Source organism: Gekko japonicus, unplaced genomic scaffold, assembly GCF_001447785.1.
Source record: "Gekko japonicus isolate JY-2015 unplaced genomic scaffold, Gekko_japonicus_V1.1 scaffold203, whole genome shotgun sequence".
Classification (NCBI taxonomy): Eukaryota; Metazoa; Chordata; class Lepidosauria; order Squamata; family Gekkonidae; genus Gekko; species Gekko japonicus.
Window position 1 is genome coordinate 579,530 of NW_015170280.1, and position 12,579 is coordinate 592,108.

Below are 12,579 nucleotides of genomic sequence, written 5' to 3' on the forward strand. Positions count from 1 at the left end.
TGTCTAACTCCCGCAAAGCCTGAGGCCATTTTGCATTCCAAGGAAACATTTTTTTAATTTGCATTTCTCTCCACTGAGAGGAAACATTGCATCAGGACTGAATTCAAACATAAATCCTTGCCCTAGAAGGAAAACATTCCAGCCCATGCTACCAAAACAGCAAACTCTATTTTTGCTTTGGACTTGGGAACCCAAGGAACAATGAACCACACAAAAATGGCTATGGTCCAAGAAGGGGATGCAAAGAGAGTGGGAGAGAGAGAGAGTGCTTTGGACAATGCATCCAACAGAGTCCTAGATTGTCTTCTTGGTGTACAGAAATGGAGCATCAGTGGAGCAATTGAGCATGATGTGTGACTCCCAGACCATTCTCCTTTTGACCAGTGTGCAATTTCTCTTTCCAAGGCGCCTTGGGAATCAAAGCATACAACCTTTGTGCCAAACGAGAAACTTAAAAATATATATTCTCTCTGACAGTTCTTAAGCCAAACAACAGAAGCAGTTTGAGGGAAAGGGCGGGGGAGAGCACTCCCTAAAAAAGCACTCTTCAGCAGCACAGTGAGATCTTCTCGCACACTGAATCTGAAAAGGCAAAGCAAACTGGTTAATACACAAACACACACAAAACAAAGGAAGCAGAATGGTCACAACATTACGGAACGGTAACTGTTAGTCAAAACATGACTTGGCATTAATAGTGTCTGGAAGAGAGAGTGGGGCATGCAGATAGTTAGGTGGGCTGGAAGAGCAAGATTGCTGAGCAAGCAGAGAGGAGCAGTATACACCCTCCCCTCCTTGTGGGCATCCTTTATTTAAAGAGGGGGTGCTCTCTAGATGCTTAAAATACACAGCTTGGAGATCAGCAGCTGGCATCTCCTCATCCCAGTGTGGCACCCAAGGAATACTTCCAGTTCCTTTCCTCGGTTGCTACAGGAGTGCTAAGAGACTGAGGACAGGTGCCAAAGGACAAGTACCATGTTTCCCCGAAAATAAGACTGTCTTATATTTATTTTTTCTCAAGAAGACACTAGGGCTTATACCACAAATGCATAGAAATCCTGCTAGGGCTTATTTTTGGGGTAGGTCTTATTTTCGGGAAAACAGGGTATATATATGTGTATTGTGTGCAGTGGTTGAGGTTTAGGTCTCCACCCTATAAGAATCCCTCCACGAAAGGTCGAATTCCTCAGTACGGTAGAATTCCTACACTACAAACTTAAATTGTGGCTGCTCACATTACTTGAACCCCAAGGAGCGTGGGGCTTGCAGGACAGCAAATAGGTTAGAGCACTTCAGTCCCTTGATGTTTATATCCTATTCACTGTCTAGAAGTGGCCTCAAGTCCCTTGGACACGGGCATTCCCGGTTCATCTTACAAAACAAAGCTTGAACTACAGTCTACAATAGTCTCTAAATCTTATATAAAATATAGATACATAAATAGTCGCCATAATCATCTACCACAATCTTCTACAATATCCAGATCATATCTTAAATATGAACATACACGTAAACACATTATCTATATCTTCTAGATCATATAATTGCTTATACTTATTTAGGACTTGCTTGAATATATTCATATTCAAATGTCTTTATTCTTTCTTTCCCAATTATCTTCATTTCATAGCTAATAATTTATTATTACAAACATATATTGCCTGACTCTTTCCTTTTCTTAATCTGTATCTTGACATAAATTCACTACTGATTTTCAGCTATATAATGAAAAAGATGTTCCATTTTTCTTGAAATTCTGAAAACAGTTTATCATGTATATATGATGTTAATTTTGTCATTGTTGCATATTCCTACAATTTATCCTTCCACTGAAACCACTATTTTCTGAGGAGCAAAACTGGTCTCATAATCTAACTCCTAAGAGCAATATCAACATAGACAGGAAGACATTTATCTTAAAATCTTGGACAAACTAAAGTCAACCCCAAGGGTAATTTCACATTTCCAAAGTGGCTGACCTGCGTTTTCCAGACAGATGGTGATCCCTGATGAATGCACCCTATTTGAATGTCACTTTACACCTGTATGCCAGAAGTCACCCATAGTGGAAAGAACTGAGGACCCCGGGTAACATTTGAGCCCAGCTGTGCCAGTTTTCCTCCATGACTTTCCCACTCCCATTCTTGCCACTGCAGTACTCCAGCCACCTTCAAAAGTGGGGAGTGGTGTAATCAAACCCCTATCCATATTTGGTAAAAATCACACTGGAAGAAACTGGCTGAAATGAAATTTCCTTTTAGAAAACTCATCTCTCCTAGAGGACTTTCTTAGAATAAAATGACCACCACCACCCAAAAAATAAAGAGTGGGAGGAGAACCAAAACTCTCATGTGAATTCATGAATTAATTGTAATGGGATAAACACTGAAAATTGTGCAAAGACAGTGCAGGCTTTGTTAAAGAGGACTACACCCCGCCAAAACACATACACAAAGCTCCCTGTCATATCAGACACACTCGAGGGTGATGCTCCACCACTGTCACCTGATCCGTCTGCTCCGCTTGATGGACACAGACTTGCAGGACCTCCACCCGGGCAGCCACTTGCTCTGTAAGGTCCCGGAAAGACCCCTGCAGTTCATTCAGCAGCCTCAATAGCTGCCTGCTTTGCTCGGGCGTCAAGTCTTGAGCATGCTCAGAAATGAAGAACTGAATGTCAAAGGCGGCTGCATCCAGCTGAGCTCTGGTGTCCACAAGAGGCTTTTGCAGTTCCTGCTCATATCAAGAGGGAGCATAACAAAGGGAAGCAAAAACATAAGTCAATGGGGCTGCATTTTCTGCCATAAATGACACACCAACCAGAACATCATAATGTGCTCCTAGCATAAGAAGGACACCATACTTTGGCTTTTGACCAGAGCTCTCGTTTGTCAACAGCAATCTAGACCTGTTTTCTCAAAACTCTGTTCTTGTGACACTAGCATATCCACCAGATTCAGAAAACCCCAACTACAGGCGCACCCACACAGTATGCTGCTGTCCCTGCTCATGTTTTGAATGAATGGTGAAGGATTTTAACAAATGGAATATGAAGTTTTCAGAAGAGGATAATCAGAGCTATAAGAAAGAGAAGAGAACTGTTTGGAGTCAGTCTGCAGGCTGAATTCAGAGAGAGAGTAGCACTGAGAGTGGGCCACGGTATCTTGGGGTTGAACCCAACACAGGAAATGGGGCCTCTTTGAGGAGTTACACTTTGCTTCCAATATGCTCTGCTTGCACAGTTGTACATATTCCAAAGATAATAGAAACTGTCAGTGTTCTCACATCCAAAGTGTCCCTCATACTCCTCAATACTATACTCCAAGCTGGAAGGAATTCTCTGTTGGGTTATCATTCCCCCCCCCCTTTTTTTGCCATCAAGCTGCAGGTGCCTTATGTTGAGCCCATAGGGTTTCCAAGGCAAGAGACAAGATGTTTAGAAGTGGATTCAGGTGGGGAGCCATATTGGTCTGAAGCAGCAGAACAGAGTCCAGTGGCACCTTTAAGGCCAGGGGTGGCCAAACTGCGGCTTGGGAGCCACATGCAGCTCTTTCACATGTATTGTGCGGCTCCAGCAGGGTGGCTGGGGAAGCAAAAAGGAGGCATGCCTCCCTGATTGGTCTTCCCTTCCCCAGACAGTGTTCCCCTCCCTGGGTAGGCACGAGGTGCGGGGGAACAGAAAAAGAAAGCAACTAAATGTGTTCTCAAAGCCCCCACCCCACCCCGGCTGACTTGGAGAAGGCATTTGTCTCTTTAAATCCCTTCTCCAAGCCAAGCCAGCCAGCAGGGGTGAAGGAGTGGAGGATACATTTAAAGTTGCATTCTTTCCACTTCTCCCTCCCTCCCATCTATTTGATTTCTTTCCACTTCCTTCCTTTCTCTCTCTCTCCCCTTCCTCCCCATCTAAAGTTAAATGTCTTCTCCAAGCCCCGCCCCACTGCCCCTTTTGTTTTTGTTTTTGACAGTCTCATTTAACGTTAATAAAAAGCACATTTGCATATTTTCCAGTAAAAACGTGTGTGTAATATTTGTTCATGTCTTGCAGCTCTCAACCATCTGATGTTTATTTTCTGTGGCTCTTACGCTGAGCAAGCTTGGCCACGCCTGTTTAAGACCAACAAAGTTTTATTTAAGGTATAAGCTTTCGTGTGCATGCAAACTTCCAATGTATCTGGAAAAGTGTGTATGCACACGGAAGCTTATAGCTGAAATAAAACTTTGTTGGTCTTAAAGGTGCCACTGGACTCAAACTTTGTTCTGATGTTTAGAAGTGGTTTGTCATTCCCTGCACATCCTTGGTGGTCTCCCATCCAAGTACTAACCAAGGTTGACCCTGCTTAGCTTCCAAGATCTTATGAGTAGAAAACAGCAAGAGTCCAGTAGCACCTTAAAGACTAACAAAATATGTGGCAGGGTATGAGTTTTCGTGAGCCACTTCTTCAGAAACAGCTAGAATGGGAGTCCATCTGTCCTATTTATTGGAAAGTGGAGTGATTTCAGATGCCAAATGACATTAGCAGGCAAATGACAACAGCAGGTGAATTACATGATTGATTGGATTAGGTGTGATATGCAGAGGGGTAGTAGGTGTGGAGAAATCAGCATTGGTAATGAGATAAGAAACCTAGGTCTCGATTCAGTTCAGATTAATGAATTGTCTTGAGCTTCATTATCAGTTGCAATTCAGCAGTCTCCTTTCTAATATGATGAGATAGGGCTATCCTGGGCTATCTAGGTTAGGGCAAAAATTTTACATCACATATTAAGGTCTGGCTTCCTGGCCTAGAACCTAGGAAGCAGCAGCAGTAAACTCCAGCCCAGCAAGTATAACCAAAAACAGAGCTCTAGACAAGTAAGTTGAAATACGTTGAAGAAAAATGTATCCTAAATTGACAGCACTCATGGCATAGCTTATCACAAGACGCCACACACAACTGCAAGGTCTGCAGCAGAAAATGATATTTAGGAGGGTCGAAACACATGTGAATTGGAGGCCTGTCAATAGCTCCCAGATATCACCTCTGTTTTTGAGACACCACTTCGGGAGCCGTGCAAAATGCAGGGCAGTGAGATGAGGGGGTAAGGGGTCTTGAATGAAAACAGCTTCTCACCAAAAGGCCGGGAGGAAGGTAGAGGAAGAAAACAGGGGAGATGAGGGATGAGTTGAGAGAGATTATAAGCAAAGGAATGGGAGAGAAAAGGGGGAAAGGATGGAGGAGAAAGGGGAAATTCTCCTTTCTCTGTCTGGCCCCTTTCACTCACCAAAATGTCCAGAAATGCAGCATCTGAATCTCAAGATACTGGCAACTAACTGGGATAAGCTACCACCATTATGACACCATCATGGGCTTTTGTCCCCAACAAGGACCCAAGGCAGCTTTCAACATCGTTCTTCCCTCCTCCATTTTGTCCTCAAAACACAACCACCTTTGCAAGGTAAGTTAGGCAGAAAGAGAACGTGTCAGGCCCCAAGTCACCCTGTGGGCTCCCATTGGCAGAGTGGGGATTTGATCCCAAATCCCCCAAATCTTAGTCCAACACTCTTACCAATGATCGTGTCACCCTCTCAGTGGCAAAATTCATAGGCGCAATAATCAAATATAAGAGAAATAATACTAAGGTCTTTTAAAATATTTTCTTTGGTTCTGATTTCTGCTTAAGGTGACAGCTGTATGAGCAGTACTGGACAGACAGACAGACAGACAGTCCAACACTCTAATCACCCTGCCACTCTGGCTATCAACATCCAGCAGCTGCCCCTGTGGTAGACCCCCTCCAAGGAGATCCCTTCCATCAAGAGCTACAATTAGAATTCTGAGCAGAGCACTGGAATGATTTTAGAAAGCTGTCTTACAAAGATGTGCATTTTGCAGATGTCAGGTAGCTGATGGGTATTACATTCCTTCTGTGCTGTGCAGAGATTAAACCCTGTAACCCTGACAGAGCACCCACAAAAGAGTCAAGGAAATGGGATGGATTAAATAAACTCTCTCCCTGCACAGGAGGAGTTGCGTGGCCAGTCAGGCTTAGCATCCAACGCTGCTATGACTACCTTGTAGCGCTGAAGGCAAGAGTTCAAGCTGTTGGCGCTGGTCGCAATGTGAGATTCAAGATGGCTGAGTGAGTGGGTGGTGTCAGACACCCAGTTCAGTAGCTCCTGCAGTCTGCTCTGGAGCTCTTCATGCTGCATTAAAACTTTGGCCTCAAAACAAAAGAAGAAATGATCATTAAAACCACAGAACGTGAACAAAGGGTTAGCCAATGTTTTAGAATATGAACAAAAGGTTAGCTAAGGATGTCAGCCATTTTAGCTGGCAAGCATCAGACTATGGACCAAAACCAGACCTATTTTTGAAGCAAAATCACAACTCCCCCCAACCCCCCCAAGTTCCTATGACAAAGATCTCTTGTGAATGAGCTCACATGAAGTAAAAAAGGTAGTAAAAAATCTGGGGTGGGAAAGCTACACCCAAACAGTTATTCAGAATGTGGAAAATATTGCTATTGCCCCAAGGATAGGCTTGCCAACTCTGGGTTGGAAAATTCCTAGAGATTTTAGGGGTGGAGCCCCAGGGAAGGCAGAGCTTGGGGAGCAGAGGGACCTCAGTAGGTATAATGACATAGACGGCACCCTCCAAATCAGCCATCTTCTCCAGGGGAACCGATCTCTGTCATCTGGAGATCAACTGTAATTCTGGGGAACTCCAGGCCCCATTTGGAAGTTGGTAACCCCCCCCCACACACACACACACACACAGACGCTTTTCACAAAAACACTTTTCTTCCAGCCTTCAAATGCACACAAACTCAGATGCAGACATCACGGGCAAAGCAGAACTGGCCCCTATTCAACCTTGTTTGAGAGAAGGGGATAGTGTGGAAGCATCGTATATATCACAAAGCATTTGTATTCTAGAGAACAGGAGCCCCCTTTGACAAACTCTAACGTTTCTGGGCTTCAGAGAGCATAAAACTTGAGGTCTGAATTGTAAAAGAGACAGTACCTTTTCAGCTTCTGCTGCAGTACGAAGGTTTAGCAGCCAAGAGGCTGAGACCTCACTCACGGAGCCAAAAAACTTCTGAAGGTTCTTGGCATCTTTTCCCAAAGCCCTCAGCAGTTGCTGAGGGATCTCGGGAGCAGGGTTGGACACAATCCGTTTCACTTCTTCCAGCTCCTGATTCACTGGAGCTGACAGGCTCTTCAGCTCTGTGTCCAAAGCCTAAAAGGGCAAGACGACTCAGGTCAGCCAAAAATCAAGCAAACCTAAAATGGCTGCCAAGGCTGTAACAAACTAGATCCTAACACTCCCTCTGTCCGCCTCCAAAGTTTCTCAGTCCCAGCCAGGTCCTGCTGATTCTGCTCAAACAGTAGGCTCCACGGCTTTCAGGCTTGTGTCACTGGCCAAGCATGAAAACGGACCAGTGCCAAACAGCTGTATCAAGTAAGAATCAAAGTGCCATATTGTGATCCAGAGGCCGGCCTACTAGAGAGGAGTGCAGGAGACCGGAGTCCAGCTGCACCTTGGCCATTAACTCTCTGCACAGCCTTGAGCAATCCACATGCTTTCTGGGCTAACAGTATAGGCTTTCCAAGTCCCCCCCCCCGGGGGGGGGCGCCCCAGAGGCCCGTTCCCCGCCGGCGGCGGATTGGGCCCCGGGGGGAACCCCACCCCCAAAGCACACAACATGCACGTCACCCGGAAGTTACGCGACCACGCCGGGCACGCTGGGGGCGGGGCCACGGTCATCCGAGGGAAAACTCTATGGTTTTCCCTCAGATGGTCGTGGCCCCGCCCCCAGCGTGCCCGGCGTGGTCATGCACTCCCAGAGCAGCGCTGGAGTCCGCCGCTCCAGCACCGCTCAGACTTGGGAACCCTATGACAGTACAATGGAAATAACAGTGGAGAAATGGGGTGTGGTCGAGTTACTAACCTCCAGGTGGTGGCTGGAGATCTCCTGATATTACAACTGATCTCCAGGCAATAGAGTTCAGCTCACCTGGAGAAAACAGCCACTTTGGAAGGTGGACTCTGTGGCCTTATATCCCACTGAAGTCCCTCTCCTTTGCAAAACGTGTCCTCCTCAGGCTCCCCCAAATCTCCAGGTATTTTCCAACCTGGAGTAGGCAACCCTAGGCTGAGCACGGGTGTGAAGATTAACATTTCGCAAAAACTACATATGCTTGTGAGAGACAGCAAGGGCATAATACACTTTCTTAGCTCAAATAATTATGGTGGGGCTGTTTTCTCATCCCATTGGGCCACACAAATCATCACTATACCAGCTCCCTAACTAGATTATTCCCATTTTATAGTATGGAAACTGAAACAACAAAGTCCTCCCCTTCCAGTGGCAAGACCTTTTAAGACTACAGAGGCCTTTCACAGAAGCAGAATTTGTTCTAAGGCAGGAGCCCCCTTACCACAGCCTGGTGTAGCAATTCCTTCTGTGCCTCTAAGTTCTGCTCTGCAAGCTGAGCCTGCTGGATTTGCATCTCGATACTGCGCACCCTGGACAGGAATGCAACCAGTTTCTCATCATGATCCAGGCAAAGCTGTTTGCTGCAAAGAGCCTGGGAAGTCAAAGACAAAAAACAAAAGCTCCACATCATTCTGTTTCTGTTCTACTCCCCCCCACCCCGGTCAATCTCATATTCTTTTTTGTGCTGGGATCACAGCTAATGTTACCTACATATCTTTGACAGTAAGAGCAGCACTATTTATTCCTTTTTTTGTTTTGTGATATCATTTTTGTAAAAACATTTTATAATGGTTTTGTTTAGAAACTTTTTAAAAAAGGGGGGAAAGGAGCAGGACGTCCTTGGCAGTAGCCACCATCTTGTGGAATTCTCTCTTAAGAGGGATTCATAGGGCAACCTTGTCATTACCTCCCCAAGATATGACTCGTAATTAAGACTTTTGGTTTTGGGTTTTTTGCTTTGGAAGGCATTGGGCTGTCATTTAGATTTGTAAAGTTCTCTCTGTAAAGGGGATTGGGGCAGGACAACAGGTAGGAAACCTTCCACATGGAGGCCCCGTTGCTGCTGTGCTTTAACTGCAGCCACATCACCAAAGAGACCACCCCAAATCACAGCCTGTATGGAAGACACCTCCATCACTTCCATTTTGGTCCTTAGATTTCTCTGTCACATGTAAGTTTGCTAGGTCCATGTTTGGGAATTCCTGGACATCTAGGGGTGGAGCCTGAGGAGGGCGGGGTTTGGGGAGGGGAGGGAGTTCTGCAGGTTATAATGCCACAGAGTCCACCCTTCAAAGCAGCCATTTCCTCTAAGGGAACTGATCTCTGTAGTCTGTTGGTCAGTTGTAATTCTGGGAGATCTTCAGGTCCCACCTGGAAGTTGGCAACCCTACTTATATGTGATATCTTTAATAACAAATAATTAGGAAGAGACCTGCCATTACTATGACCTATATAATGGGCAAGCACTCTTCCCCTTCCAGAGAGGAAGGCCAACTTGAGTTAGGGAGTTGAGGCTTCCACCCACCCTGGCCCCTCTGCCTGTTCCTTCACAGCTGACCTGCCTTCTTGGATGCCAAACAGGTATGAAAGGCCAGAAAAATTAGGGCTCACCCAAGGTTGGCAGTCCAAGCTTGGCACATGAACATCTAACTCCCAGATATGTTCTCATATTGACCACCTATCCAGCTCATCAAATATGCACACATGCTCATTAGATTAATTTTAATAAAGCCACCTACCTTAGCAGGTTTGAAGGGCTGCTTCGAGGTATCTTGCCCTCCTTCACCAACACTCTCACTCTCTCTGGTCATTTCCAGGTCTTCATTCTCTTGCACAGCTAACTTTTTGGAAGCATCCCTCTCGCCTCTTGGAAGCTCTCCCTCTTGAAGCATCCCTGCCATCAGCTCAGACAACTGTCCTCCATCAGGGTACACCTTCCACGTCTCCTCTGCCCCAGCAGCTATGTTTGGCTCTTGAACATCACAACTCCCATCTGCTCTGCTTATCTCGTGGGTTGTATGCTCTTGAAGGGCTTGTGTCTTTGTCTCAGGGGATTCTGTATCACCCACAGCAATTATGCTGGGTATCTGGTTATCTTCTGGTATAAGTGGCTCCTTGCCTTTTTCCCAAGATGCGCTTTCTTCAAGGATATTTACTGCTACCACCAAGGACTCATGATCAATTCTAGTAGTTCGTTCAGTTAGTTCCCTGGGAGTGCCTTTGTTTGGAGGAATGCTCACTTTCTGAGCATCAGCAATGTCCTCTTTCTCTTGAAGCTGCTTCTTTTCTCTTTCAAGTGCCTGGTTGTCATCCTTTTCATACGCTGCAGGTTGTCTTTGTGTGGTCAGATTTTTTGCCCAATGCCCAGATGAATGCTCCCTGATGGATTTCTGCGTCTCAGAGCTCAACGAATCTTTGGTCATTCTCATCAAAATTCTCGTAGAATCTGGAAGGGGAAGGGATTGTTTTTCTTCAGAAAATTCACACAACTTCATTGGTTCTCTTGGGACTGAACCCTGCTTTTTGTCCTTTTTCGTCGTCTTCTTTTTTGTGGTTTTAAGATCAATTACTGGAGGGATAAGAGTTCCCACTACTTTGGATCCTTGGCTGAGATGCTGAGTCTTAGTATCTGCAAGTGGTACTTTAGCTGAGGTTTGCTTTTCAGGTTTTGCAACAGTGGCCAGTTCATTTGCATCCACACAAGCTTCTCCTTCCCCTCTATGACCTACAGACCCTAATTCCGTTGATCCCAACATCTCTAGGGATTCTAACAGCACATCTCCGTTTGCTACAAGGGCTGCAGTGTCACCCTCTGTCTGATCTCCACTGTCTCCCACAAATGCTCCCTCTCTTTGTTCCTGATCCCCATTAATCGTCACATTCCTCATTTCACTCATTACAGACTTCTCCAAAGACACAATTCTTTCCAGCTGCTTTTCTATCACTCGACCACCTCTGGCTTGCCTTTCTATCTCCCCTTTCTGGGATTCTTTCCCCCTCAACCTTCTTTTTCTCCCAATATTTTTTTTCTGGGTCCTTATTCTCATAGCCTCTGGGTCCAACATTGAGGAGAGCTCCTGGGCCAGCTCACTTCCTCCTAAAAGCTGACTAGCTAAACTGTCTAAAGTTGAAGTGAGCGGGAGGGAAACAGACACTGCTTCGTCCATCTCTTTTGACACCTCCTGAATTCCTTCCAAATAATCATTAAGCGCATCTTCATTTGTGCCCATTGCTTCAGCTTCAACTCCCTGTTTCTCATTGTTACTCTTTGTGACGTCATCATTACATACAGGCAAAGCTTCCATCTTTAAAGCACCCTTTTGCACCAATAATGCATAACAGTTATGTTCATCCAAGTCTTTGTGGTCAGATTTATCATGGGTGATCTGCACAATTTCTTGAACTATATTGCCTAGCTTTTTGCTGATGATACCTTTTTCAACAGCCACCTCCAATGCTACTCTGCCTCCACTCTTGGCATCAACTATCCCTCCAGTCAACAGTTGATTCACTGCAATGGCTGCAGCCATATCTTCATCCACCATTTCTTGTTCCAGAGCAGATGCCAGAGATAACCTCTGGCCAGAAGAAACATCCATGATGCCACCAGTGTCTGCTTGAGCCTGCAACAACCTCAAAGCAAGCATGGGGTCAATCTTGCCAAGCTTTATTGCCTGAGCACATGGAATTATGTTCCCAGTTGCTTCATCTTTCAGTAATTGAAAGGGAACCACCTCCAGATATCTCTGCCCTGATTCAATGTCAATTTTACTCTTTCTAACCAACTGTGAATAAGGGACCAATCTACAGCTGTCTGGATGAATGACTGCATGTTTCATTTCAGAAGACACTGCTTTTTCCATAATTGCTTTGGGCAATAATCCTTCTTTCACAGCTTCAGTCAAAGTAATTTTCTGGCACGACACAGGGTCAAATATACTTCCAGTTGAAGCTTGTATTTCTTGAACTTTGCTTTGAAAATTTGGGCTCATTAGTCCTAGAGATATGGCTTCAGAGGAGGACACTTGTTTCTTTGTTTCTGGATTAGTATACTGGTGCAGGCACACGCTTTCAGCTTTTTTGAGTTCTTCGTAGAAGTCCTGGCCAATCAATCCATGCTGCATGGCATCCTCTAATGAAAGTCTCATGCCTGTCTTGTGGTGAAGGATTCCTCCATCAACTATCTGCTTGGTTAACAACTGAAAGGCCTTCTCCTTATCCAGGAGCGTTTTTTCTACTGCTTGGGTGACGGTCAAAGGCTTTTTAGTTTGAGGATCCAAGATGCCACATATTTCAACTTGCAAAGCTATCAGTTTTTCTTGGGTTGCATCGTCAGCTCCTTTCCCTTTAGATGCTTTCTCTAGTTTTTTAAGGTATTCTTGACTGGATGGTTGTATCAGGCCAAGGTTGGAAGCCAATGTGACGGAGATTTTCTTGCCACGCTTAAAGTCAACAATGCCGCCAGTGACTATCTGCCCTTCCAGAATCCTTGCAGCTGTTTCCTTGTCCAAGAGACCAACCTCAGATGCATCCTTGACAGAATAAAGGGTTTTGGTGAGTGGATCTATGACACCGCTTATGGCTTGGTCAGAGGCCAGC

The 12,579-nt window shown here is 45.3% G+C and overlaps 1 protein-coding gene across 1 annotated transcript in view; it reads right to left on the minus strand.

The window, feature by feature from the left end:
- MACF1 (microtubule-actin crosslinking factor 1) overlaps positions 1–12,579 on the minus strand; it is a 373,337-nt gene that overhangs the window by 145,914 nt on the left and 214,844 nt on the right. The window lies entirely within an intron of this gene.